Source organism: Haliaeetus leucocephalus, unplaced genomic scaffold (genome assembly GCF_000737465.1).
Source record: "Haliaeetus leucocephalus isolate CR32 unplaced genomic scaffold, Haliaeetus_leucocephalus-4.0 Scaffold636, whole genome shotgun sequence".
NCBI lineage: Eukaryota > Metazoa > Chordata > Aves > Accipitriformes > Accipitridae > Haliaeetus > Haliaeetus leucocephalus.
The window spans coordinates 5,646,505-5,674,465 of NW_010973072.1; positions in this window are offsets into that span (position 1 = coordinate 5,646,505).

Consider the following 27,961-nt stretch of genomic DNA (forward strand, 5'->3'; position numbering starts at 1 on the left):
GATGGGGTTCAAGTTAGCTTGGCTTTTTCTTCACTGCTTTCTTTTGGGGTCTAACCCATGCCTACATGTGCAGTAAAACTTTATCTCTTTCCAAGGAGCAGGCCTCCATATTAAAAATAGTAATAGTTTGCACTTGCTTAGCTGCTTTAATATTAACTTTGCAGTACTTTACAGGTACCAGTTAATTAAGTTCTGTAGAACTGCTGCTACAGCATAGGCAGGGATGCGTAAATTGATAAATAGAGTGGAAGCATGGTTTCCCTAAATTCATAATGAGATGAAGTCAGCTCTGTGATGTTTTGTTTAGCCCCTTTATAGATGTTTATGCAGTGTAAAATTCTCCTGTTCAGTGCTCCATTTTTCTAGCACATATAAGAGATCATTGCTATGCACATTATAAAGGTGATCATTGCCTTTGTGAGACTCAGTTATAACCACCATATTTCCCTTACGTCTCCATAATTGGTCCCTTTGACTTTCTAAGTTTCACTTCATGTTTCTTCTATGCTTCCGGTACTATAAATATCCTTACTGCCAAACTGCTCTTTTTTCTAAAATCACATCTAGATCCTTTTTCTTGGCATTATCAACATTATTTATATCTGGTATCCTCCTTGCCAAATTTCTGTGCTGCATTTGCTTGCAAGGAATTATTAAAGCTACAGCTCATTATGACTTGTCTGTTTACGGTGCAAGGAAGTCGCATGTAAAAAAATGTGGAGTCTGTTGTGTGCATATATGCAGATACATGCATACATTTACACATACTAAGTGTGTAAGAAGCTGTAAAAATAATATCTGCTGAATTCTGAGTCCTTAGAATAATTCATAATTTCTCTACATTTCTCAGTACCATTAATTTAGCTGAAGGAAGATATGATGAAGGTAAGGGTAGACGTTCTTCCTCAGAATTCTTCCTTAATATATGATTTTAAAATGATATCTCAGCAATGTGAAAAGCAAAACACTTGTACCAATCAGAAAAGTGCCAAAACCCCAGGTTCACATCTAGTTAATGAAACGTGCTTCAATAGAACAATAGTTTTAGGACTAATGACTGTAATCTTGATCTGTTCTTGACCCATTAATAAAAAGTAAAACCACCACAATGATGTTTGGGGGTGTGTTTAATATACTGTGTCAATTTCACTGAAAATTAAAAGCAACAAAGACATATAAATGTTTTAGGTCAGTGAATTAATGTCAGTTTGTGCTTTGCATTGGATGTATATCTGTATTTTCCAATGTGTCAGAAGAGAAAGGGTCTTGTTCACTGTGTGACCAAAATGAAGCACAATCACGAACTCCGTTCTCGTTGCAAGGTTTATAATTCATGCTTGATTTAAGTTACAGTTTGCTTAAAAACAAAATAAAAAAATCTTCTAAGTTATGACTTGGAAAAACTGTCTTCCTGATGTTCTCCATTAGACATCATGTGCATCATTTTAATCTCCAAATTGGGAATAGATTTGAAGATAAATGTTGTCAGCTTTCAGCAGCTATAGATCTGCCTTAGGACAAGAACATACCCTGGAATTTTCAAGAGAATTCAATTTTGGATTCAATTTCTGTTTCAGAAACTAGCATTAATCAATTCTACCATATTAAAAATCAGGTCTTAAAAAAAAAAAAAAAGCCAGAAGCCAAAAATGGCCATTTGTAGCAATTCCTGAAACAAGCTTACCTACCAGGTTCACCCTGAACTTTGAGATTTATTTATTCCAAACATGTTTTCAATACTTTAACACTTTAAACTGTGGAGGTAATTTCAGAGTTTGCTCTGAGAGGCCTCAGGACATGTAAGTTGTTTCATTCCACTACTCAGTTCTACTCCGTAACAAGCAGGACTGCACATACTTAGGTGATCTTGTTGATTCTAGTAAAACTGAATAGGATGAGCAGAATTTGGCTGCAAGTGTTACACATTTTACTTTTATTTTCAAATGACAGGCAGTCTTTCTAAAGCCAAATCCTGCTGAAGCAAATAATATTACTGAAGCTAATGAATGAAGAGAATAAGTGAACTGTGCAGGCAGCGGATTTAACTGCTACTGAAAGGCTTGGCAAATACACAATAGAAGTTTGTTTATATGGTAAGTAAAACGTCAGTATAATACAATCTTAAGCAACAATGAAATAATTGACCTTTTGTTAAAAATTTGTATCAGGTCTGTTCAGATCCATAAATAAAGTTTAGATCCAGTGGAATTGGATGCACAATTGCTAAAGATTATAGTTGAATAAATATCCCTATACTTAAATGTCTGCAATTTGATTCATCTAACCACATCTGTCATAAATACAAGCTGTAAGTTCCAGTCTGATGGTTGTCAAATATCTGGTAGTTTCAGGGCCAGTCTCAGGTATAAACCAGAACTGAAAAGGGATCTTGGGATATTTCAAGTTGCAGTCTTTGGTTCAAATTGGATCTAAAATGGGATGGATTTATGGTTTTTAATTAAATGAAAAGAATTTCAGTCCTTCACTATGACTGAATTTTAAGTTCCTTTTGGGAGAGAAAAATCTTCCTTTCTGTCTTCATGATGGTGTTTACTTCAATGGGACTCTGCTTCAGCCTAAAAGGCATAGTCGTGTTACAAATTTCTGTGGTGTTTTTGGTGAAGATTATTAATAATGCATGTGTTCCAGAACTGCTAAACATTTAAATAACTGAATTAATGATAAGACTCTTTTATCCTCCACAGGACATACCAAAAAATCCCAAGTACTGTTTTGCATGTATCTTTCCTGATTAAACAAGGGCAGATAGTCCTGTGATTAATTCATATTGAAAAAATCAGCTGACTGAATATTTAAAAGCAGGGATATACAAATACAGCTACTTTCTAAATACAGCTTCCTCATACTTGCTAAGCTACATGCTCTTCTCTTTTTTTTTCCCTTTTTTTTTTTTTTTTTTTTTTTTTTTTTTAAACTTTTAGGAGCCCTCTAGCCACATCAGTGACAAAACAGACATCAGGCACCTACCAGCTATCCATTAGAGTCACATCTGGTAGGTTTGACTGACACTCAGTAGAACTGATTAACCACAGAATAACATGCCAGAAATGTAATAGGAGAAGTCACTTCTGCCTGATACCAATCAATCACTCACTCTCCTGAAGTACAAATGCACATTCACAGTGGAATGAGTTTGACCCACACTCTTATCAGACTAATAGTGAGAAACTATTGCCAGACTTTTAGATGGGAAAAATAAAGTACAAGCCAAATGCCAGAAAGCAAATTCACAGATGGGAATACATGTTGTTAAATGGCACCATGGCATATGACCGCAAGAATCAGACAGTTCTCCATATTGTAGAAGATATGCTCAATATGATGATTGCCAGTACTTGAAATACAGAGCTGAAATATGTAAAATAATATAGCATAATCCTGATGCAGTATTTTGACAGCTCAGTGCTTTAAAGATCACTTTTTTTATCAGTGCAAGAGATAAAATAATGTAATGCTTACAGCAAAAACACAAGGGTTTTAGGAAGTGAGAGCTGCTTTTTGGCCTAGATTAAGTAAGGCAGTTAAGCATGTGCTAGAGTCTTCTACTGATGTTTTTGTTGCCTCAGAATACATTTAAGTTCTATTACGTGGAACATGCTTATGTGCTCTGAATCAGTTTCTTTAGCCTTGTGATTTCAGTATTTCAGCTCTCAAACTATCTGAATATAATGCAGGTCAGATTCCACCTTGCTAGCCAGACATACTCAAGGGAATAGAAAAATAAGTTTTCAACTCATGCAACTTGAGGCATCAGTGAATTGGTTGCAGTTTCTTTGCGTTCAGTGTATTGGTGTGTCCTAGACACCATGGTGTGGTGTTGGGATAATCTGAGTATGTCACATGGAGTTGGGAGCACAAAGACAATTTTACAAGTCTCTTACAAGATGCAACAGTAAATATAAAATCATTGTCTGTCTCCAGTTCATGTAGCCTCTTCCATACCCCCTTCAGTGCAGGCCCTGGCAGAACAGAGTCCAAAATCTAACAAACATTTGAACAGCATTTGTCAGAGAGAATGTACAAAGAAATTCTTTCCCTTGACCACCTTTTGGATTCCACAAAATCAACCTTTACACTTAAATCCTTTGAATCTCTACTGCCCTTGAGTGTAATTTTTTTTAGATTTTTGTGTATCAGAAAGGAAGGTTTTCTAGCTTGTAGTTTTTGAGACAGCCATATACTCCAGCTATATTTTAAAAGATACATAGCACAGTAACTCTTTACAAACTTTTCTATTACAGCCTGTTAAAGCTATTGTGGCAAAAAAAGCATTATACAGCAGCCACCAGGTCTGCCTATATATTTGCTAGACTGGTGTAAATCAGGACCAGCTCAAAGCAGGGATGGTTTGAATGGGAACAGCTAAGAACAGAATAGGCTTTAACATTGGAAAGAATCAGTCTATCTACAAAAGAAAATACCCATTACATATAATTATTTCCTGAAACAAAAAATTGATTTGGTATCTAAGTGTAGAGCTTGCATAGTATTTCACAAGAAATGACTGTGCAATAATCTTTTTTAAAGAAGATAGCTTTCTGAAAGCAAGCCATATGCATAATGCCCTCTAATAAGAGATGAATCTGATTGAAAATAACTGTGCAGATAATCTCATTCCATTTTTAAAAGCACTAAGCTCTGTGTGATTGGCACAATTGCATTAATAATTTATAGCCATTGGGAATTGTTGGTTTCTGCCTTTTTTGGGGAGAGTGAATCATGAATGATTGCTCATTTTAACAATATTGAAAAAGATTGGAGAAGTAAAGCTGAAGGGAGGAAATGGGCTGACAGAATGTGCAATAATTGTGTTGGCCAGCCTGGCTGCTGGAGCTGGCTATCAAGCATGTTTTTCTACTCAACTAGCGAGAATCCTTATATGAGGAAAACATCACCTCTGGAAACAGTCCCCAGTGGCTGCTGTTGTTACAGAATGCTGAAAACTCCTTATTTTGTTTATATTTTGGATGTGGTATATAATAAATTCCAAAATGTGCAATTAGGCTTTGTTCGGTTTGTTGCAATGTCAAAAAGCTTTAATGCGTAAGCTGTCACTGCTGTTCCTGACAGAGCAAAGTAGGACAATCAAAAACGATGCATGAAAGAAGTTCTCTGTGCTTGACTTCACTGTTTTTAGCATGCAATAGTATATATTTGTTTATTGAACTTGTTTCTTTGGGGATTGAATGCAGCATGTTTTGCAGAAGGATCAGACCTTTAATATAAGATCAATTACTTTTCTTACCACTGGAGACATACGCTCAATGCACTTCTGCAATTTTGAAAGTGTATATATTTCCTGTACTGTATTATATACCATTTAGCTGGTTTTTTTGGTGCTCAAATGCAAATCATATATTGGAAAATTCATCTTTCCATCCATACAGACACAGAACAAAGATACCCAGACTTTGAGAGAAACAGTTGGTGGCTTCTGAGGTATAAAACCAAATTCAATCAATGTTCATAAACCTTCACAAACATATAGCATTGTCATCACAAGAATCTATTTGAATGGTAGAGGTTTCACACATCTCCATTTGTTTAACAAAACTGTATTAGTAGCATTTACTGTGCCTCTTCCAAACTACAGTTTTTGAAAGCCTGACTCTGTGTCCATTCACTAATGACGATATTGTCTAAGCAAGAAGTTCTGCTTAATATAGTTAGTTCAAATTTCTAAGGAAAAAATCAGAACATTTGCTTCTGAATGCTGGTGCGGTAGGAATGCTCTTGTGAAAGAACTACAATCAGCTTATCACTAGGAATAAGATTTAGACAGAAGAGTCCCTCACAGACGGTGGTTTATGATTTTCATCTTGCTTGTTTTCCCTCGTAGCTGTCCGGGCTGCCTTCTTCATTTCTGTTTCCCATCTTTCAGTGGATATGAACCAACTGATCCTTGGGACAGTTTTTCCCCAGCAGTACAAAACAGCTGTGGAAGTCCCAACCTCAGCTCTATTTTCTATTAACACAGGATTAACATCGAAAGGTACTGATTAATAAGGCTGTCTTATCTCCAGCTTCCTCAGCCCTGTTGCAGTTCCTCCCGGTCCTGTCAGCTTTCAGCCGCTGCCACTCGCACGGTTCCCAGAGGCTCTCAGTGCCCTTCCCAGCAGGGATGCCCAGGCTGGGATGGGTTGAGGCAAGTCCGTCCTTCGTGGTATCTGTCTTCAGGTCACAGAAGTACATGGTTAAGCCTCATAGTGAATCTTCTCAGCTCAGCAGAAGCCAGCACACAAGCCTTTTCGATTTTCATCATTTCTATGTTGCCTTGCGTAGGGACTCCCAGCAGAGGAGACCAGCGAAGCACTCCCCTTCTCCTCAGCCCTGCCTTGGCTGTTCTGCTCAAGGATGGCCGATTCCCATGCACCTCACAGATGATCTGCCTCTCCTGGGGAATCTTGCTCTCCTATGTTTCCCTCCTCTTTTTTTAAGCTCAGAATGTGCTTTCTTCACCCCCAGCCTTCTAGGGTATGCTGGGGTACACTTGTGATTTTTGCAAAAGAAATGTTGCCTACTTTACTTAAAAGCTCCAGCAGATCAAGAGGGTGATAGAATTTACATGACATCAGGTTTGCGAAGTCCTGATGGGATCCTTTCAGTCAGCCTCTCTCCAGCCGGCTGTAAGCACTTCTGAAGATAAATGCTACAATTTTTGAAGGAGCTTAAGGGAGTAGGTGCCTGATCTCCTTGGATTCCTTAGCAAATCCCATTTTTTAAGCTTTTGTAGGGAAAAAGGGAAGACTTTGTTTACTGAAAATAAACTTCAAAAGCACATAGTGTTTTAAGTTTTTTTCTTGTTCTTAATAGCTACGCATTTTACAGTTCTTTATTAAGTATAACTATTGATTTGAAGAAGCATGTGTGGAGGCACTCAGTGAATAGATTGAACAGATAATCCTATTACATTAAATCTAATTGCAGGAGTTACTGTAATTTTATTTTTTGTAAGGGAAAGTGTAAGGCTTTTATATGCTTGCCTGTATATCTGAGTGTAAAGCAACATGCAGTAATTAGATAAAGTCAGCAATAACAAGAAACTGGAGCTTCCTATTAATAATTTCTTGAGCTATTTTTGGTGTGATTATTTGTGAGGAAATTAGGAAGATCTGAACCATTAAAGCTTAGCAAAATACAGACATGTGCCCTATAAAAAATAAATAACAAAACAAAAGATAAATACAAAATATATACTTCTAAGCAAATTACTATGCAGAACTGTCATTCTTGCCACAGGGTAACTAATGATGATGTGATAAAGCTTAATTCCCACTGGACCTTTTAGATTTACTCTGTACTCCTTGGGGTCAGGGAATTCTTCCTAGCAGCAATGGCTATTTCTGGCCTTTACTTGTTTTTCCAAGAATGTCTCATCTATGATCTGCTGTCTGGACTCACTTCACTGTCATATGTTTATTAGTACATTTTACTAGTAATTTTTAAAACAAAAGCCAAAAATCACTGCAACAAACCCCCGAAATATCTGCGGAAAATGAGCGAGCAGGCTTATAACTACTGATGTTGAATGGTACCTCATTTTCAGATTGGTTCTGTTGAATAAATCCCAACATGAATGGATAAGATACTACTTAGTGTTCTGAAGTCAGAATCTGATCTGTAATGATGAGTTATAGACTACCAACCATTTGTAGAAATTTTTTTTTTCCTGAATAACATGTCAGGAAAAAAACCCTACAATGTAAAAAGTAAGTACCACCATATACTCACAAAAATTCTGCCACAATTTTAGAATTCTTCAGCTATTCTCCTTTTTTTCCTCCCAGTGTCCAGTGATTTAATCAGATCCAGAAGAGCACGATGGCTTTTGCTACCACACTGGATGCAATGTAAATTATTTAAAAACAAATGTCAAGTTTTCCTGTAGAGCAAGACATTAAACAGCCCAGGTAAATGACAAGAATTTGTCCACAATGTAATCTAAATACAGCATTTATAAATTGTAGTGTATTTTGTATTGTGTTTTAATTTGTTTCAGTGTAATTTTCATTTCTTTGCCCAGAGTATGTATTTCAGAAATCACCAAATTACTTAGTGTAGTTAGTGATGTGCATTTTACTATTCAGAAGTGAAAACCTGAAAGACAAGAACAATCAAAGAACAGCAAAACATATTTTTTTTGAGGGATAGACAAGGAGAACGATGATTCATAATAGGAACTGTAAGTGTTGATTTTCCAAATAAGATGGGAACAATTGATTATGCTACTGTGCTTTTGAAACAGAAAGATGTAATGAGCATAAGCAAGTGTCTAATTCTTCTTGATGCTGGCTCAGAATAATTTCTCTGCTTTAAACTGAAAAAGGGATCATATATCCCACACTGAGTTAACAAGCCTTTACTGTAGGTGTTTTCATTATTACTATTACATTATAGGCAGGCAATTATATTGAGTATAAAACCTTTTTACACTTCACTGATTACATTTTTAGTAACAAGTCATGAACAAATTAATCATGTCTTTGGAGACTGTTTGTTAAAAATTGTCTTTTTTAGCTTTTCTCTAAGGCTTTCCAAGTTTGTGTAAACAATGATTACCTCTCACAACTTGATACTCTGCTCACATCAAGTAACACATTCCTACAGTGAGGCAGTGGGATTGTTTAGGCTGTACAGTGCGAGTTAGCATATACGCTATGGGCTCCATACCAGCCTGAACTGCTTCAATGATGTAAAAAATCAGTAGAAAGTACTTAGGGTGCTTAAAGCAATTATTCCATCAACCCATCTTCTTACTTTCAAAAAATGAGAGCTTTAGATCACTCTTGACTGTATGGTTGTATCCAGACCATGTTAAAGGTCTGCTAGCTGTATTCCCTGTGCTCATCTTTTCTGCTCATCTTCTTTGAACCTACTTACTCCTTTTGCTTCCACAATTTCTTGCAGTCATGAGATCCACAATTTAATCGTGTGTTGTTTGAAGAATGGCTTCATTTTTTTGTTGAATATTCTGCTTCATAATTTCAACTTATGTATCCTAGTTCTCACAGTGCATAAAATGGAGAATTCTTGCTTTTCACAGTGTTAAGGGAGACATTAGATGTGATACTTGAGGACATGCTTCAAGGGCTGTAATCTCTCTTCTATGCAAATGGGCTTCATGGGTTCAAGGAAAACCCCGGTGTCCAGAGCTCCAAGCATCTGCAGTGGCCTACCACATCTTTGCCAGGTATTAGCTGAAGCTCATCAAAACTTTTTTTTAAAAAAGTGTATTACCAAATGGTATACAGATGAGATTATTTAGTTTTACAAGTACTTATGCAGCTTTTAGGAGAATCACTTACTTGCTAAATAGAGTGCAACAGCTCCTTGGGAGCCATTCCAGTCTATCAGGTAAATCTGTAATTAGTATCCAGTTGATCTGAAGCATGGTGCTGTCATTATATTGATATAGACATACACATTAGAAAACATTACTGCCTGGGCACAGCAGGCAATTCACAGACTCTAATAACTCAGCCATTTTATTTTTTTAAAGCCAAGTAATTTTTGTTTCAGAGTTAAAATGTAAAATCATAACTGCAACAACATTTTTAATTTTCAGTTAAGCATAAAGCAGATGAGACATCTGTAATTTTTTCTGTGATTTCTATGTTTTGAAAATAGTCTGTTAGATTTTTTTAAAAGAACTGAGAGGCTTTTTGTTTGTTCTTTGTTTTTTAAGCAAATAGGTTGTATGCTGATATTAAACTGGTAGCAACAGAAAAAAAAGAGGAAAGATTATCAGTTGTTTATGTGAAAATAAATTTTAAAAAAAGAGGAAGTTTGGATTTAGTGCAGCCAAGTGGAATCCCACTTCATTTTTTTGAATTTCAAAATGTCGTTCTCTAAATGGCAAAGGTTCATGCCCTTTTGTGGTAAATGGAGGTCCCATATTTTGGCATGTAGTCATGACTAAAATAGAAGGAAATAAAATGATGTGTCAACTTGCATCTACTATACTTCCATCATATTCAGTAAAATTATAGGATAATTACACTGAGACGGATTTGGCAGTATAAATGAAATTCAGGCATAAGAATGCTGTGAAGTTTCTATGGACAGGAGCAGATGCACAAATCAGTTATCTTTGGATAACCTCCCCACCTGATTACCAATTATATTACATTTGCAAGTCATTCATCTTCTTTTGAATAGTTGCTTAAGTCTTCATTATTAACTAAGCATTACTTTTTCTTTTTCATACATTGACTAGAGGTTTGGGATATGAAAAGCAAAGCTTGGGGGACTGATGGTGTGTTGTTTGATGCTTAGAAAATGGATAGTGTCTGCAGATTCAAATACAGGAAAACGGGTCTCTTTTGTCATTTTTTCCATGGCCTCAATATACCATAGCCAGTGTAAGCATAAAACAGATTTCTTAATGGACCAACATCAACAATAAACTATTCTCATTTGCGTGACATGTCTGAAAGGAACAATGTGAACAAAGAGTGAATACTACATGGACTATTTCAGTCTGATACATTTTCAAACAGAACTACAAAAGCTGTGAACCCTTACATACAAACAGGGTTGATTGATTTTTGCTTTAAAATCACATTTAATGGGAAAACGTGTCTTAAAAATAAGGCAAATCAGGAACGCTAGTATACCTGGCATAAGTAAAATCAGAAATGCAAGTGCTTATTGAACAAGACATCAAGACCAGATTTGTGACTAATGCAATAAACTGGAGCTGAGGAAAACCTGATACATAATTATTTTTCAGTTTATTTGTAGGGTGGAGTATAATATGGGCAAGACAATAGCTCTTAATTACGATTATGAAATATTTTGAAACAAATGGAAACAAGGTTGTGTCAGCCAACCACTGGCTGACCTACACATGGTCTTTTTAGTAAAAAAAATAAAATTCAAACTGAAGTGTTTACCCAGGTCTGAAATTGAGGGCATCTTCTACATTCAGCCTCTAGCTTTTTCACCAGTCCCTTATATGGTTGGGGGAAACATGCTTAGCCTCCTCTTGTCCTTGTCCCACATCTGTAATTGACGTTTTTAAAAAAATATTTTTAAAAGCATTTAAATACTTTAAAATGCATTTTAAAAAAAAAGGGGGGGGGGAGCCTTGTATAAGAGGGCAGAGGCTCTTCCTTATGCAGTACGTGTACATCAACTAGCATAGGTGGGCTTTGCCCTTCTTGGGACTATGGGCTCTACCATTATAAAACTGCAACGTGATTGGGATTCTTCTTGGCACTGAACGGGATCAGTGAAGATAAAATCTTTGAGAAACAGAAATCTCATTCCAACATCACAAAATGCCTTACTAGCAAATCCTCTGGATTAATTCATCACTCACAGTCTTTCCAGGTGGATGTTTATTCAAAAACTTTAATTTTCATTATAGATTTAACTTTGTCCTAAAGGAAACTCTGACAGAAATAAACTTTGTTAAACTTTACTGAGCACAAATATAGAGTGTAATTACAGTGAGCAAATAATGGAAGAGACCAAAAACTGGAGATCAGAATATTCAAAACATTCACAGAGAACAAAAATGACATTTGATTTTGTAAACATGTTGCCTGGTAACACTGGGATTAAGACCTCATCCAACAGTTTAGGAGCATGTTTAAATGGGAACTTCACATTATTTGAATCTCTCAGCCTCTATTGACAGGCTGCCTGTAGATCACCTCCTGTTTTCATTTGAGAATACTGCAAATGGCAAAAAATAATGGTCCAAATCCAGTAAGGACTTAAAAGTTATATCAGTGATATTAACAATCTAGTAAGCAGTCTTGGGCTGCAGTACTGTCCCTTAACAACAACAGTCAGACTGATGGTCTAATTCACAAAACTGTTTTGTCACTATAAAAAATAAAGTATGACAATCAGAAAGTTCAGTAAAAGGTGAAAACAGTTAGTTTAGTGAGAGGTTGATCTGTAATTACTGCTCCAACTCCACGGAGATTTCCATATGTTCTGTTGTTTCTATTAATCTCTCTCCTTCTGCCTGCCTCCAAATCATGCCCCTCAGCCTCTTACACCAGAAGGCAAACTGGAGATGAATTTGCATGTTCATGTGCTGATACTTTATCAGGAATTTAAGGTAATTTTATTGATATAATAATATTTATATTATGTGGGTACTGAAGTTTTGTGACAACTTCTAATTAACATCCAAGATTTTTTTCACAGGCGAAATAACTGAAGCAAATATTATCATATTATTAAACTTTTATGTAAAACAGTATATTTTGTAGCCTACCTCAGGCCATTTAGGTCTCCAGCAAAGTAAGGGCCACAAAAACAGGAAACCCCAGGGAGATTAAATATCACACCACCAACTCAAAAAAGTTGAATCTTGACTCAAGAAAGGTCCAGCTGTCAGAAAAACTTTTAAGTATCACTCTTCATATATATTTTCTTTTCTCAAAGATCTCTCTAATGTTCTGGTCTGAAAATCTTGTGCATTTGCCATCAGTCTTTTGCACATGACTTTATTGTTCACTGAGTGAAAAATAAGTTTTGTACTTTTATTTCTTCCCATGAAGTAGGGTTTTTTAAGACAACTGTCACTTTGGTCCATCAGCAATAAACAAAGCTTCAAGTCAGGATAAAAAGGAAGTATTGCCACACCATTTTCAACTATCTAATATATTAAAAGATTTTATGTATTTCTGAGTTCCATTTTTTCCACTTGCATATTTATCAGGACCAGGCAAGACGTCCAGGTGTAGTGTAAGGAATCTGTTAATTAGAAAGCAGATTTGCTCATCTTAAAATCTCTCCAAGATAGAAAGCAATTTTGAAAAAAAAATTATTTTCTTTTAGCTAAATTTTCACATCACTGTTTTTGTTTTTCTATTCTCTCTGTCTAGCTATTGGGAATTTCAGGGGGCTTGGTCAATTTTCTGTTGAAGGAGAAACAAATGACACGAAGTCGGTGCATTTTCTTAGTTTAAACTCTTTCAGTTTTAATGTGCACAAGCAGAAGTACTTATAAATAGCCTGCAGTCATTCTTGTTTTTAAATATACCAGCCTAGACATCAGCAGTACTTTTCTAGAAGGCACTGTGCCGTAAGAGCTTACTATAGTTAACACAGAGAGTCATACTTGCCTATTGCAAGGGCATGACAAAATTATCAGTACATCTTTCTTCAAAGTTAAGCTACGGCTTTATCAGGTGATCATTAATACCTTTTCCCAGTGCTATAGATTCACCTGGATCAAGAGTCACGGTCTAGATCAGGTTTACAAATGAGCTAGAGTATGTAGTATGAACTTTAAACTTGCTTTATTTCACCCTTAGGACAGATGATACTTTCCTGTTAGCGTTCCACAAGATAACACGTTATTTGGGTTGAAGGGTTGTGTTTTGATTATATAAATGGCTGATGCTGTGACTGCACCTATGAAAGCCCCAGAAACTGGGTAAAATACTCCCTGGAGTAAGTGGGTCACCTTGCCCTTATACCTGTGTCTTGTGGAACACAATATATATGTTCTGTCAGGAGGACTTTGGCAACGTACAATGCTGTCGCAGGGAACTGCTTTTTGTTCCTCCATCAGACTTACTGTTTTCTGGAATGAAGATTATGGTGATTTGGACCCAGTTTCTTGGGGAAGGAGTGGGGAGGGGCTGGATTAGATCAAGAGGATGGCATTCTTCAGCGAAGACTGGCTATGTAGGAGTAATAGAGGTGAATCACAGAACTAGATGATAGCAAAGCAGGAATGGATATCATTGGCGTAATTAGCAAGGACTTTCAGGCTCATGGGAATTGTTTGTGAATATATCCTGGAGAACAGAACATTGAACAATTAGTGCTTGAAGCTGAAGGCATTACAAAACACCAGATTAACTGATCCAGGCTATGCTCATGTAATTGTTTTGCACGTTAGCTTCTAAAGGTACCGACAATTCCATGTTACAAAGGCTCCGGAGACTCTGCAAGTGTGAAAAGCTACTTAGTAGGCTAATGAGAGAGGTTAGATTTTCATTTCCCAAAGCTAGATATTGGCAGTATACTTCTGAACAGGGACTTAACTTAGTTTTATTTATTTCAGAGAAGATCCTCTGAGGCAGTTTGAATCTTGTTGTTATCACTTGCACTCAATGTTTATTGAATAACTATTCTTTCATACAATCATCTACTGAATTATTACTGAAATATCTGTTCAAGTTTTTATTCTGTGGATCTAATTCAAGATTATAGGTTCCAGTAGAATTAGAACAGGGATATATTTTTCCCCCTGTGACCAACATTTCTGTCTCTGTTTCTAGTTCTTATGCTTTTCTGTATAGGAACCCTGAATCTATGATTAAATGTTATTTATTAGGCCCTTTCCTTTGAGAGCTGTTTCAGAGAACAAATATGTGAACAGACTGGTAAAGGTATTTTCAACCTTTACTTTCAATTGATCAGACTTGAAATCATTATGACTTTTCATTTGGTCTTTTTCTCATTTCTTTAAAATCAATCTGTACTCAAAGAACAGTTTGTAAACTGAATACAAACTAGGGTTGTCCTCTCAGCTGTGAACCAGGTTTATATTTGGTGAGCCTCACAAGCACCTTCATTTGTGTGACACAGAAGTTTTACAGAATGTCTGCTGTGGAAATAGATTAGCTACCTTGCTGATATGCCCCTTTAACATACGGTAGAAACAGAAACAAAGGGAGAGGATAGATTGCTAACATATGCCACCTTTAAGGAGAGAGTTATTTTCCTTCATTAACTTACTATGGTTTTCTTATACACTTCATACTGCTTTAAATATATTACTTTTGATAGATTTGGACTAGGATTATTTTTACATGCATCCCAGGATACATGGGGTATGTATGCATCCCAAAGGGGAAAAGATGATTATTTGATTTTTGAGATAGTTGTGAAAAACTACTGCTACTGTTACTCTGAACGCATATGAAAGTCATCTTGTTTGAGACCTTTCCTTAAAACACTATCCAGCTGCAGAACTGGCAAGGATTCCTTGTAGCTTGCAGATACTGACAGAAAAACAGAAGTTAAATATCTGGCTTATTCTAAATATAGCTGAATGGTAAGAAACTGAGGCAAACTTAACTTTCACTCACAACTGGAGTGCTGCGTCTTTTTGACCCCCGGTACAAGAAAGACACTGACGTACTGGAGCCAGTCTGGCTGAGAACGATGAACATGATTAGGGAGCTGGAGGACAACGTACCAGGAGACTGAGACCTACGTGTGTTCAGTCCTAGAAAGAGAAGGCCAAGGCGGGGGGGTTTAATTGCTGACTTCAATTACATAATGGGAGGTTTTAGAGAAGGCAGAGCCACAGTCTTCTAGAATTGCACAGCAAAAGGGCTAAAGCCAACAGACACGAGATGCAGCAAGGACAATTCCAACTAGATATAATGGAAAAGATTTTTCATGGTGAGGGCAGTCCAACACTGATACAGGTTGCCCAGACATATTGTGCAATCTCCATCCGTGGAGATAATCAAACAAGGTCCTGAACAATTTGATCTAAGTTTAAAGTTGACCTTGCTGTGAGTGGGGCTGGATGGGATAACTTCCAGAGATCCCTTCCAATCTGAATTCTTTTATTGATCTGAACTGTCAGTTTCTTAGTATGTACATAGGGGATGTAAAGTCAAAGCTTTGGAGGCTACCCAAGTGAGAAAGACAAAGTATACTGAGAGAAAAAAGAAGGACAAAACAAAAGAAAGAAATCTGTTTACCCTTTGGAAAAAAATCACACATAGTCATTCTGTCTTGAGTTGTCGATTATTGTTTGCAGATAATAAAGTTTCTTGAAAAGCTTCATACAAAGCAAGACAGCTGAAAGTATACTGGGTTTGCCTTGATGCGAGACACCAACTGTTATAAAAGTTTGAATAGCCTTTAAATATTGTAGCATGCGGGAAAAAAGTCAGAACAAGCTAACAAAAAAAAATTAAAAATGTGTTCCTCAAAACAAATTAACATTTTCAAATGCCTTAGCTTAGTGATTCCTATAGAGACATGGATGATCACAAGATGTTGGCCCTAATTTTGTCTCCAGCTGTTTCTGTGACTGCCTAAGCTGTTCAGTGACAAGATCTTGGAGATCCGTAAAAATATTTAGAAACAAGGAGGGTATTATACAGCTGCACACACTGCTAGGGCTCTGTTTGAAGAGGAAGAAAGAGCTCCCCACAGAGACAGGAGATCTAAGGCACCATGAGGAGAGGGGAGTGCAGAGGATAAGCACCAGGTATCAGAGAACGGCACATAGGCTGGAGGAAAAAGTACTTCTAGACATTGGAGTTTTTATGGAGTTGGGTCCTGGTTTCCTCAGACACCAGAGTATAGGTACAAGAACACTGAAATAATGAAGTTACAGTGGTTTTTACATTATTATTTTTAAGTTAGCTATTTGCAAACAGCCATAGAAATTTAAAGATTTATAACCTTCTGTCATGTAGCGAGATGTAATACACTAACACATGATGTTGAATCTTCTTTGCCCACCTTATTCCTGCTCTCTCAGGTTCTATACCTGGAAGTTAATAAGTGACGCAAATAGCAGAAGTTCAATCACTTACTATGTCCAACTTCTTTAACAGTCTATACTATTGACATGGTAAGTGCATAACCTGAACAGTTATGTTTTAGAGATCCTGCCAGTAAAATAGTTGCTGCTTTTTTTAGCTCATTCCATGGCAGATATTCTGTTGCAGGGTGCTGGATATTGCAGTAGAAGGCTCCGAAAATTTTCCAGGAAAAAAGGTAGTTTCATCTGTCATTTATTCACCTGCTGGAGGCTTATGTAAATACTGGGAAGGAAGTTACAGATATGAATTTGGAAGGGGTTTTATCAGAATTTTTACTGAAGTTCTGTAACATATGAAACTATAAGGTTACACAGCTTCACATGATAAATGCCATTTAAATACAGTGAGGAAAATGTTGTGTTGCTTATGTTGTTTCATATCTTGTGAATATACATTCTAAATATAGATTTGGAAAGGAGGGCTTCCAACTAGACTTGTATTAAAGGTAGTAAATAAAAAAGCCAGCCAGGCCAATGGAATGATTTGGTAATTCTAAGAGAGTTGGAAAATAAAATAATATATAGTAATGCCTTCTGTTGGAAATTGGGATGAAATACTGAAGTTTCCTTTCTTTATACTGAGTAACAAAAACCAAGATATAATAGGTGATCTTGCGAATTTGCTGGTTTTGTTCCTCAGTGCACAGAAGGAAGATGAAATAGTTTTTCCTTATAGTGCAAATGCACCATAAGAGGAAGAAAAATCATTAAAAAAAAAAAAAAACAAACCAAATCAAGTTTTCTTCTCTAGGGTAAAACTCTTTGAAGTGTCCTTCAAATACTTGTCCAATTTCATTGCTCCCCTGGTTACTGCCTATGGCTCTTTCAATATATTCATACTTATATGCAGATTGTGTTTCACTCCTAATCTATGACAGCTGGGGGACAGAGGTGGTAGGAGTAATGGTGTAAGTTGCACATCACATACTGTAGCTCTTTCATCTTGCATCTTCTTTCATCTTTCCTCAGTTTCAAGCCTCTTGTCACATAGGTTACATCATCCTGCACTAATAGGCTACACTTACCCAAGCTATAGAAATGTATAAATTATGTTAACTTATACCTACCTGTCAAACTACTTTTCTAGGAAGAGGTTCCTTAAAAAGAGAACATACTATGCCCCTCCTTTCTCTATCTGCTAGAAAAGCTCATTTCTTATATCCTGTGAGAAAAGGCTACTGACAGAATGTACAGAACAATCCCATTACCTGCTTCTTGGGTCCCTGATCACTTTCTGGGGTGTCGAGATCTTTTTCTACATTATTTAGATCTGAGCACTTTAACTACTTTTGAAACCTGCTTTTTTAAGCCACGCATATATACTGACTCAGGGTCTGTCTCCCACTTGCTGTACTTCTGATCTTGGTCTGCTGTGTAACAACTGTAGTAGCAAGAGATAGAAGGAAGTTTAAACTACAGCTTTCTTGAATGACTTCATGCCTTGAAAGGTATGTTTATCTTTGCTTTGTCCTCAGCCTGTAGGGACTAGAAGATATTATGGGGGAATTTTTCTGTTCTCTATGTTCTCCAGAGGTTGGAAATGGAAGACAAAATGACAACAGTGTCACACACTTAAATATATGTGAGTAATGGCACAAGCATTTGTTAAGTCAGATGTTTCTTTGAAACATCAAAAATTATTATATTTTCATGGGAAGCTTGAAACACTGTGTCACTGTGCTTCACATTTGTAACATCAGTCCTTGACTTCCCTTTCTGAGATCATCATGGCAACATCACATACCAATGAAGAATAATGCTTTGTTAAAATGATTACAGAAAAATGGAATTGTGGTTTAACCCACTGACATTAAACTTTGCCTGGGTGTCAAAACAGTGGATAATTTTATATGGACTGTTCTCCAAAGCATAACTATTTGAACAGCAGCCTTAACTTTTCACTACCCTTGATGAAACTAGGGGTTTGGAAGTGCATTTTGAATAAATCGTCGAAACAGTGTGCCTTCTGAACTATGGCTTTTGCTCCAGTAATCTGCAAAACTATGCTGAATTTTCTCTGAGCTTCTTGTAGAAACCCATGGTTGGGCCATATTCGTAAACAAAGGAGCAAGGCCAGCAGCTCTTAGTGGCATACTCCATACACATCAGTGACCTGAATGCCAGGTCAAACATCACTTGTTTTTCTAGGTCAGACTGTGTTACTGTGTAGTAACATCTTGTAGCATAGTAGTGCCAACTCAGGCTAAAACTTGTTCTACGGTCTGGAGCTGCTGCTGCACAAGATTATGCATTATGATAACTTTCTATTACATGAGCACACATCAGTTGCAAGAATTAGCCAGAAAACAGCAGCACTCAAAACATTCTGAGCTTCCTAGATGTAAATGTGTAGCACCTCACAGCATTATGTTCAAAGTGCATATGCTAGGCAGTATAGCAGATCAAACAGTAGGATTTGTTTTGATTACCTTGGTTATACTTTATACCACTGTAGTCAGATTTTTTGATGCATTTCAAAAATATACTTTTGAAAGTCTTAACTATTTAAATTTAAAATTTTATTAAATATCTAAGTATCCTTATTTCTAAAGATTTCATAATATTAATTTGCTGATGCAGTTGCATTTCCATTTATGTAAAATAGTAGCAATGACAGGAAACAACAACAAAGCAAACGGAAGGGATCAACTTCAGGCACCCTTGGGGCCAATATTTCTTTGTTCCCTGGTACAATATTAAGCAGCACGAGTAAATTTTTTCAAAATCTGTCCTATTGTAATGTCACTGTTACTGCAGCCAGCTGTTATGAGTAATGTACACAGTGTCATTGAGGTTCAGGTGAAAACAAACATCGTAAATGAATACCCATTATATTCCCCAAATTTTTTTCATCAGTAAGAGAGCAGGAAAGGGTTCTGATCTCATGACTAAGCCTTGAGGGTACCTTACTCTAGAAGTCATCCTTCTGCTCAATGGACAGTGTGTAGACTGTTTCACTGGAATCTGGTCATCAGAGAAGTTGCCAAACACAGCCATGGCTTGAAGCTAGAAACTGTTGTTAATTGTAGTAATAATACATTTGTGCACACAGACACACACACACACAAAACACAATTAAAGGTTTTATGGTTCTTAAAAGTTTAATCAGTACTTACTGAGACTAGCATTTATATATTTTTTTAGAAGCCGGACTGAATACTTACTTGAACTATAAAATTCTAGGTTACTTTATAGGAGAAATAGGTTCCCTCTGTGAAGTGTCCTCCTCTCCTCTAGCTATGCTAGAGAAGATCAAGACATATTCCAGCGAGGAGATGGAGTGGATCTCCAGTGGCAGCTTCTGTGATTTCAGTGCAGGTTCTTGTGCTCTGGGTAATAAACATAAGACAAGTTAGTTCCTTAAACACCTGTGTGAGATAGCAAAGGCATCATTCATCTATAAGAGATTAATGAGAGGTCTTCATTTGCCAGCCCTCCTACAAGCACCTTATGCTTGCTGACATCCGATATTTCCCGTGGTGGCTGGAGTTAACACATTTCCAAGATAGTACCACAATACAACCTTTATCACCTCATCAGCAGCTCTGTTTGTGTTGGCTCTACACAAGGGACAGGTCTGAGGCCACCCCTTCTTGATCAGTGCCAGCCCATTCCCCACAGAGTGCAAATGAAGCTGCTGAGCTGCCAGCTTGCCCTGATTTTTTATTTTTTCTTTGCTGTGCAAAAAATCAGAATGCCTGAAGGATTCCTGTTGTTCAGCCAGTCTGTTAGGTGCATTATTTTCCATTTTGTGACTTTACAGGTCTGCAAAGCACGTTGGACATATATGATGTCATGTAAGAATTATTTTACTTAGTATAAACTTAAAACTTGATAATATTGCCTAGAGAAGAAATGTCCTACCAAGGAAAAGAGAAAAGCTTTCATCTTGTAAATCTTATCAAAATCTTATTTATAGTGAGCAGAGAAACAAATACTTCTCCCATGCAGGCAAGGCTCTTCCCTTTTCTTTATATGATTTAATACTGAAGTTAAAAACCCCAAAAATCTTCAGAATAACCTATTAGCAAAATCATTGCTGTAATACAGGTTAAAGGTGGTACTTAGTACATATGATATATGGCACAATGTATGGTGTAAGAAATAAGTTCCTTTCCTTTTAAGATATCCACAGTAGATCTGAGTGGTAGGATGAATGTAGAGCACCCTTACCAATTAAAGTTTTATGAAAGAAAATCTATTTGTTGTTCTAGTTACATATTCTAACTACTCTGATATTTGTTAGTCTGTGCTAAGGCAAAGAAACACACCATGAATTCATGAGTGGCTTTATTAAAGTCTTTTCAGATAAAGTATATTGATTTTCATCTGGGCTGATATTCTAACATCTGTTCAGGATTTAAAGATTTCGTTTCATAGTTACTTGCAAACATTTTTTGCCTTAGATGTAGATATGTATAATACCATTAACTCTAGTATAACAACATGCTGAATAGGGTATGTGTCTGTTAATTGCTTTAATTTGGGTCAGTATATCAGAATGCACAATTTGTGATTAAAATTTTGTACACTTATAACACATACAAACACCCACCACCACGCATGCCATGCCATTTGTTCTGAAGTACCTTTTCGCTAAACTATCTTGATGGAGGATGTATTGGGTTTGTGTGGCAAGGTTTTGGTAGTTGGGGGCTACAGGGGTGGCTTCTGGGAGAAGCTGCTAGAAGCTTCCCCCATGTCCAACACAGCCAATGCCAGCCGGCTCCAAGACAGACCTGCCACTGGCCAAGGCTGAGCTAATCAGTGATGGTGGTAGTGCCTCTGGGATAACAGGTTTAAGAAGGAGGAAAAGTTGCGGCAGCACAGTAACTGCAGCCAGGAGAGGAGTGAGAACATGTGAGAGAAGCAGCCCTGCAGACCCCCAGGTCAGTGCAGAAGGAGAGGGAGGAGATGCTCCAGGTGCTGGAGCAGAGATTCCCCTGCAGCCCATGGGGAAGACCATGGTGAGGCAGGCTGTCCCCCTGCAGCACAAGGAGGTCCACGGTGGAGCAGATCTCCACCTGCAGCCCGGGGAGGACCCCACGCCAGAGCAGGTGGGTGCCCGAAGGAGGCTGTGACCCCATGGGAAGCCCACGTTGGAGCAGGCTCCTGGCAGGATCTGTGGACCCCTGGAGAGAGGAGCCCACGCTGGAGCAGGTTTTCTGGCAGGACTTGTGACCCCACGGGGGACCCACACTGGAGCAGTGTGCTCCTGAAGGACTGCACACTGTAGAAGGGACTGATGCTGGAGCAGTTCATGAAGAATTGCAGCCCATGGGAAGGACCCACGTTGGAGAAGTTCATGGAGAACTGTCTCCCGTGGGAGGGACCCCACGCTGGAGCAGGGGAAGAGTGTGAAGAGTCCTGCCCCTGAGGAGGATGAAGCAGCGACAACATGTGATGAACTGACCGCAAGTCCCATTCCCCCTGTACCCCTCAGGGGGAGGAGGAGGTAGAGAAAATCAGGAGTAAAGTTAAGCCTGGGAAGAAGGGAGGGGTGGGGGGGAAGGTGTTTTTAAGATTTCGTTTTATTTCTTATTATCCTACTCTGATTTGATTGGTAAGAAATTAAACTAATTTCCCTATGTCAAGCCTGTTTTGCCTGTGACGGTAATTGGTGAGTGATCTCTCCCTGTCCTTATCTCGACCCACAAGCCTTTCATTATATTTTCTCTCCCCTGTCCAGCTGAGGGGGGAAGTGATAGAGCAGCTTTGGTGGGCACCTGGCATCCAGCCATGATCAACCCACCACAGATGGACAGATCATTACCTTACATCCTGTTCTCCTAAATATATCTGCATATATTTAGAAAGTTAGCATTCTATCAAAAGGACTTAAATTCACATTACTCATTTCCTACATAGGAAAGATCTATGTTTAAAACACCAGACTTTCTAGTTAGTGTATTGAAGTGGCTGCATTACTAGCAGTTCTAGTAGAACAGAACCTTGGATGCGTTTTCTCCTGAGCAGTGCTCATTGCATATCCATGTACTTTTGGACTCACTCCTAAAGGAAATTTACAATATAGAAACTTTCTTCTTTTTTTTCATGCTTGGTGTTATCATGGGATACAAACAAGTGGCCTGAAGCTAGTTTTAAGGAAGCATAAGCATATGCTGTTGATCATTTTCAAATATATCTTCTTTTCTTTGCAATTGTATTGGTTCACATTGTACTTCATATTTTCAGCAGATAAACAACTTGATTGTGCCAATGGCTTAACTCCATTAATACCAATGCTTTTATAAGAAGACGGGCTCAATTCTCTTTTTGTTTGTTCTTCTAAGGGATTTCCTCCTTTCTTCCCCTGAGTTTCATGTTAAGACAGGACAGCATCAGGGAATTAGGAGAAGTATTCTCTTTAGTAGAAACTCCATGTGAAATTTCTTCCTTAGTCCTAATGGTCCTGCAGCTGAATGCAAAAGAAACCATTCTAAGCAAACCAAGCCTGGTGAAAGCAGCAAAGAACTAACCCGATTTCTGTTGTAACACATTGACATCTCTGGGAAATATGCAAATGGGATGTTAACATCCCACAGGTTAGTTTGCAATACGTATCAGTTAGCAAAAGATTTTAGATATTTTACTAAAATATTTGTACATTTTGGAGGTAATTGCTTTAAAGCATGATCCACAGTACAGTCATCTGGCTTAAAAATCCAGCCTAGTAGAGCAAAAAAAACAGAATGGGGGTTACAGAAGTTTATGTTGTGTTTGAAGCAGTTTCTGCCTACCCACCTCCTCTCAGAGCATGCTTTGCATCATTAGGGCAGAGCTCTGCTTCCTTTCTCTAGCCCTGTAAATCTGCTGTTACTTTCTGTAGAGCAGTACAGCTTTGATGGAAGGGGTAAATAAAGGCCTAGGTGAGTTGTGAAAATAGTTTGCTCTCCAGAAAGGTGAGAAAAGCAAGTTTTTACTGTTACTTCTTCAGATAAGCAAAAGACTTGACTTTGACTCCCTTATTGCAGATTAGTGCTCTCCTGGACCCAACAGGGCAGAAACAGCAACCACAGATCTTTTAAAGCAAAAACAAGCCTTTAAACTCTTTCAAGTTTGGCCTTGCAAACTTCAAGTGGAAGCAGATGCTGCCTTTCAGTAGCACATAAACTATTGACTGTCATGAAAGGTAAGTTTTTCAGGAGCTTATCCTGAATGTTTCTGTTCATGCTGCCTTTAGGCAGCTCTTTGATCATCGTACTAATCACTAAGGATCTCATCATGAGGCCTGTGACTCCCCGTGCCTTTCTGTGCCTCTCACTAAGTTTTCCAGACCCAGCTCAGAGCTATGTATTTAAAAGCTCAGTGCTACAACTCCTAAATCCACCCCCTCCTTTCCTTGCTTTTCTGTTTTGTTTAAAGTCGAGCTTTTTGTATAAATAAGGAGGCCTCAATTTAATGTGAGTCTTCAAAAGAAAATTCTAGAGGCCCCAGCTGAGGGGATGATGAGCAGATGGGGGAGGGAGGGGCTGGTTCCTGGGGGGGGGGCTCTGGGGGTGTCAGTGGCACCTGTGGGCAGTTGAGGTGAAGCAGCTGGGCAGGAGGCTGTGTCCAAGGGCATGGAAGTGGTCAGCCTGGAGAAGTTACAGCTTGTCTCGGGAGGCATAGAAGAGTTTTAAAAGAAGGTGTCTGCGGCCTGCTGCCTCGCTCTGGATTTTGGAGGGGTTCATCTGCTGCTGGGCTGCAGTGGCTGTGCTGTGCACAGCGCTGAGCAGGAGCGCAACTGCTTTATCTGTGAGTGATTTTTGAAGCTGGGGTGTTACTAAAGAGACACAGCTGAGACTAGGATAAATAGAGAGCTATAATGGAAGGACTGCTTGATGTTTTTTTAGGGCATGAGATATACCTTCCTTGGTATATCAGCTGGAGTGTGAATACAGTAGGGCTTGTGAACTAAGATGGCCGTTGAGGTGGTGTGAGGAGAGTGACTAGGGCAGATGCAGATTAGCTTTGTGTTTAAAAGCAAATAGCTCAGAAGATAGGCCTAGAATTTTAGTGCCTTGTCTTACCTTTGTTTTGCTGAGGAGAACTACTGCTCTGGTCCATCGGATGGATGTTAGGTTGAGTTTAAAGATGAATTTTAGATAATCCTTCAGAAGGCTGACCAACTTCCCACATTTTCTCTAGGAAAGTATAGGCTCTTTGGTTTAGCTGAAGGACCGAATCATTTGTGTGCTGTAATTTTACTTCTTGAAAGCAAGGGTGGAAAACTCCACAATGAGTTGAGGAAAACTTGGAATTAATAGGGACTGAAGTGGCGTAAGGTGGCTTTGCAGGTTGTGGTCTGCGTGTGTGTGGACACGCTTTGTTTGAGAGTGTAACTGCAACAGTCAAAAGGCTTTTATGCATGGTTAAACTTCCAGATTTCATGGCATGGATAAAGTATAAGCTACTAAGTTGTTCACAAAAACGTGACTGGAAATAAGGCTCCAGTGATGAGGACAGAGCTAACTCTCGTACTTAAATGGTGTAGCGTTGGGCGGGGGGGGAAATGCTGTGTTAAGCTAGCTCCTTGATGGGATAAGAATCATAGCTGGGATAAAGGATTACTTAACTATTGCTCAAATTGAGAATTATGTCACTCAATAGGCAATCATTGTGCTAGACCATTGCCACCTGTATTAAAAGTCATGTAAGTGAAGGAATTGATTTCTTGTGGTTGTCTCTTTACTTTTTTTCTTCCCCCTGGGCTGTGAGGGAAGGTAATGGGAGAAGCTGGAGTATAGGCCCTGGCTCACCAGGTGCTGCAAGCACCTTCCCTGATCCTGCAGGCAGCTTGCTTCCCTGGAAGCACTAGGTCCTTGCAGAGGAAACTGGGGACTCTGCAAGGAGAAATTCCTGTCTGTTAAGTAGTAAACTAAAGGGATCATGTGCAATTACCATTTCTATCTGCCTTAGTCTCACTGATGTGTAGATGTCAAAGATGACTGTTGGTGGTCTTCAGGAAGTATATACTCAGGTGTGCTAGGGCAGGTACAGGGTCTAATTCTGTGCATAACAGTGATAGGTGCTTGGTTTAATGATGTACAGAATGTGACACTTTACCAGGACAGGAGAAGAAAGCATGAAAAAACGCCTCTGGTATGTTGACTTGTATGTTAACCAGAACTCGTACTGGGTTTGTATGGGTAAAGTACAGCTGAAGATGCTATGATGTGTCTTAAACTCCCCTGGACAGAAGTGAAGAGCGCAGCCGCTGGTCAGAACTCAACTTAATAGTATTTTTTAGCTCTTCCCCACATCCCTCCCCATCCCTAGCGTATTTGGGAGAGAGGGGTGACATCCAATGTACTTGCCATGCCTAACCGTTGGTGTACTCAAGAGAGGGGAGGAAAAAGAGGCCTTATCAGAGGTCATGAGCATAGTTCAAGTGCTCTCAATAGTCTTCTGGAAGAGCCTGTTTCTCCCCATTGATTAGGGGTGCAGTTTTCTTCATATCAGCTACCTTTATGTGCTAAAGTTAATTCCTACTGTACTAACAAAAAGGCTAATGCAATCCATGTATAAAAGCTATAAAATGCTAAGCAGGCATGAAAAGACTGTGCAGCCTCTGCATTTGGCACTGATATAATTGCTATTGGAGTATCGTCTAGTGTTTGCAGTTCTAGAAGGAGGCCAAAAGCTGCAGGGTTTAGAGGAGCTTTTTTTTCCTGACTTAAAATACAGAAAAAACCTCCCAAGGTCAAGAAGCCCACTCTAATAGTGTATCAAAGCAAAGGCTGAAGAACGATTGGTCTATAAATACATGCAAACAATTCAGTAATTTGATAGAGAATTAATCAATCAGTTCAGCAGACAAAATACAACAAAAAAATTAATCTTAAAGTGGAAGAGGAACCAACTTGCACAAGGTTAGTAATACATACTTGATAATTTATGTAAATAATTGCTCGTGGAAGAACTTACCTTGGGTGATAATTACATTATTGAAACATCTTTTAATCCACATGGGATGCTTTTCAGGAGTGTATGCTGTAGTTCAAGTAGGGATATAATATGTGAAGCACTAATATAAGGCAGTCTCATGGTTCTGATATGTGGGCCTTTGGACTAAAAGATTATAGAGGTTCCTCTGATCTGAAAAAAAGAAGGAATCATAACAAATTTCCTTAATTGAGCTAAAACATGACTGCATATTACATGAAGTAGGAGAAAACTGCCTTAAAGGTGAAGCAAATCTATGTGATCCAATGCTCTGCTTAATTGATTGGCCAGCACCAAAGCACTGCCTGAATAAGGGAGGAGAGGAAGTATATTTTTGAACTGACAGATCCCTACTTTTAAATCCCTTAGTTCAAAAATTTATCTATAATTACCAAAAAGACATCCATATGGTGACTTTTCTAGTCCCAGATGGGTAGCTGTCATTTTGCACATGATCTTTCCTTCTCATTTGAAGTAGAAATGAGTAATCTTGGAAATATTAATCTGACTTCAACTATATTTATCCTTCTATCAACAGTGATGACACACTTTGATTTCTTTCTTGGCATACGCAGTATGTGCTGCGATGCAGAGGATTCCAGTTGCCATAATTTTCAGTGGAAAGAATAATTATCACAGGGAACTGTAAGTACGTTATTGTGGAATATTTGTATATTTAATTAGCAAAGCCCAAATTTTCAAGAGTAATGACACAAAGATATGCCGAACTTGAAACTCTGCTAAGGGGGTGATAGAAGGTGTTCTGCAAGTGCTTAAAATTGGTTCCCCTTTTCAGCAATGTATTAACTGGCACAGTAGCAGCTGCACACCTGCTCCTGCCTGGCAGGCTACTGCTGGGTATAGTTATGTCAGAGCAAACAAAACAATAAAAAATAATTTACTGTGCCAGAAAAGATGTTTAGGTATCTGACTTATCTTTTTCTCTTAACTACTGGACTACTAATACTTAGCGTGGATCCTTCTGCGCTTGTCAGTATAGTTTATGTGGTGACATAACTACAGGCATCTTGTGTGTTTAGACTTTCATTTTCTTTTTTGGGGGGTGGGGAGAGGAAAGTAATTGTATATGTAAGGGGAAGGTATTCTGTAGAAGTGTTATGTCTGTGCATGACTTCCCCCTCTCATTTTACAAAAAATAATTTTGCTTGCTTGTGCTTAAATATCCATACAGAGAGGCTAGCAATCTCTTGAAGCAGTGCAAAAACTTGACGTTCCTCTTAGTAAGCAATCTCCTTAAAATGCAATCTTATTTTGGAGGGGAAAAAAATGTTACAATACAGGTTTTTGGTTGTTTTTTGTTGGGGTTTTTTTGGTTGTTGTTTTTGTTTGTTTGTTTTTACCACAGGCAGCGTCAGAGACAAGAGGCCAGATCTGATCAAATGAAGTAAATGGAATTACCCTGAATTTACTCCTGTATAAGTGAGAGCTTGTTTCAAGCCCCAA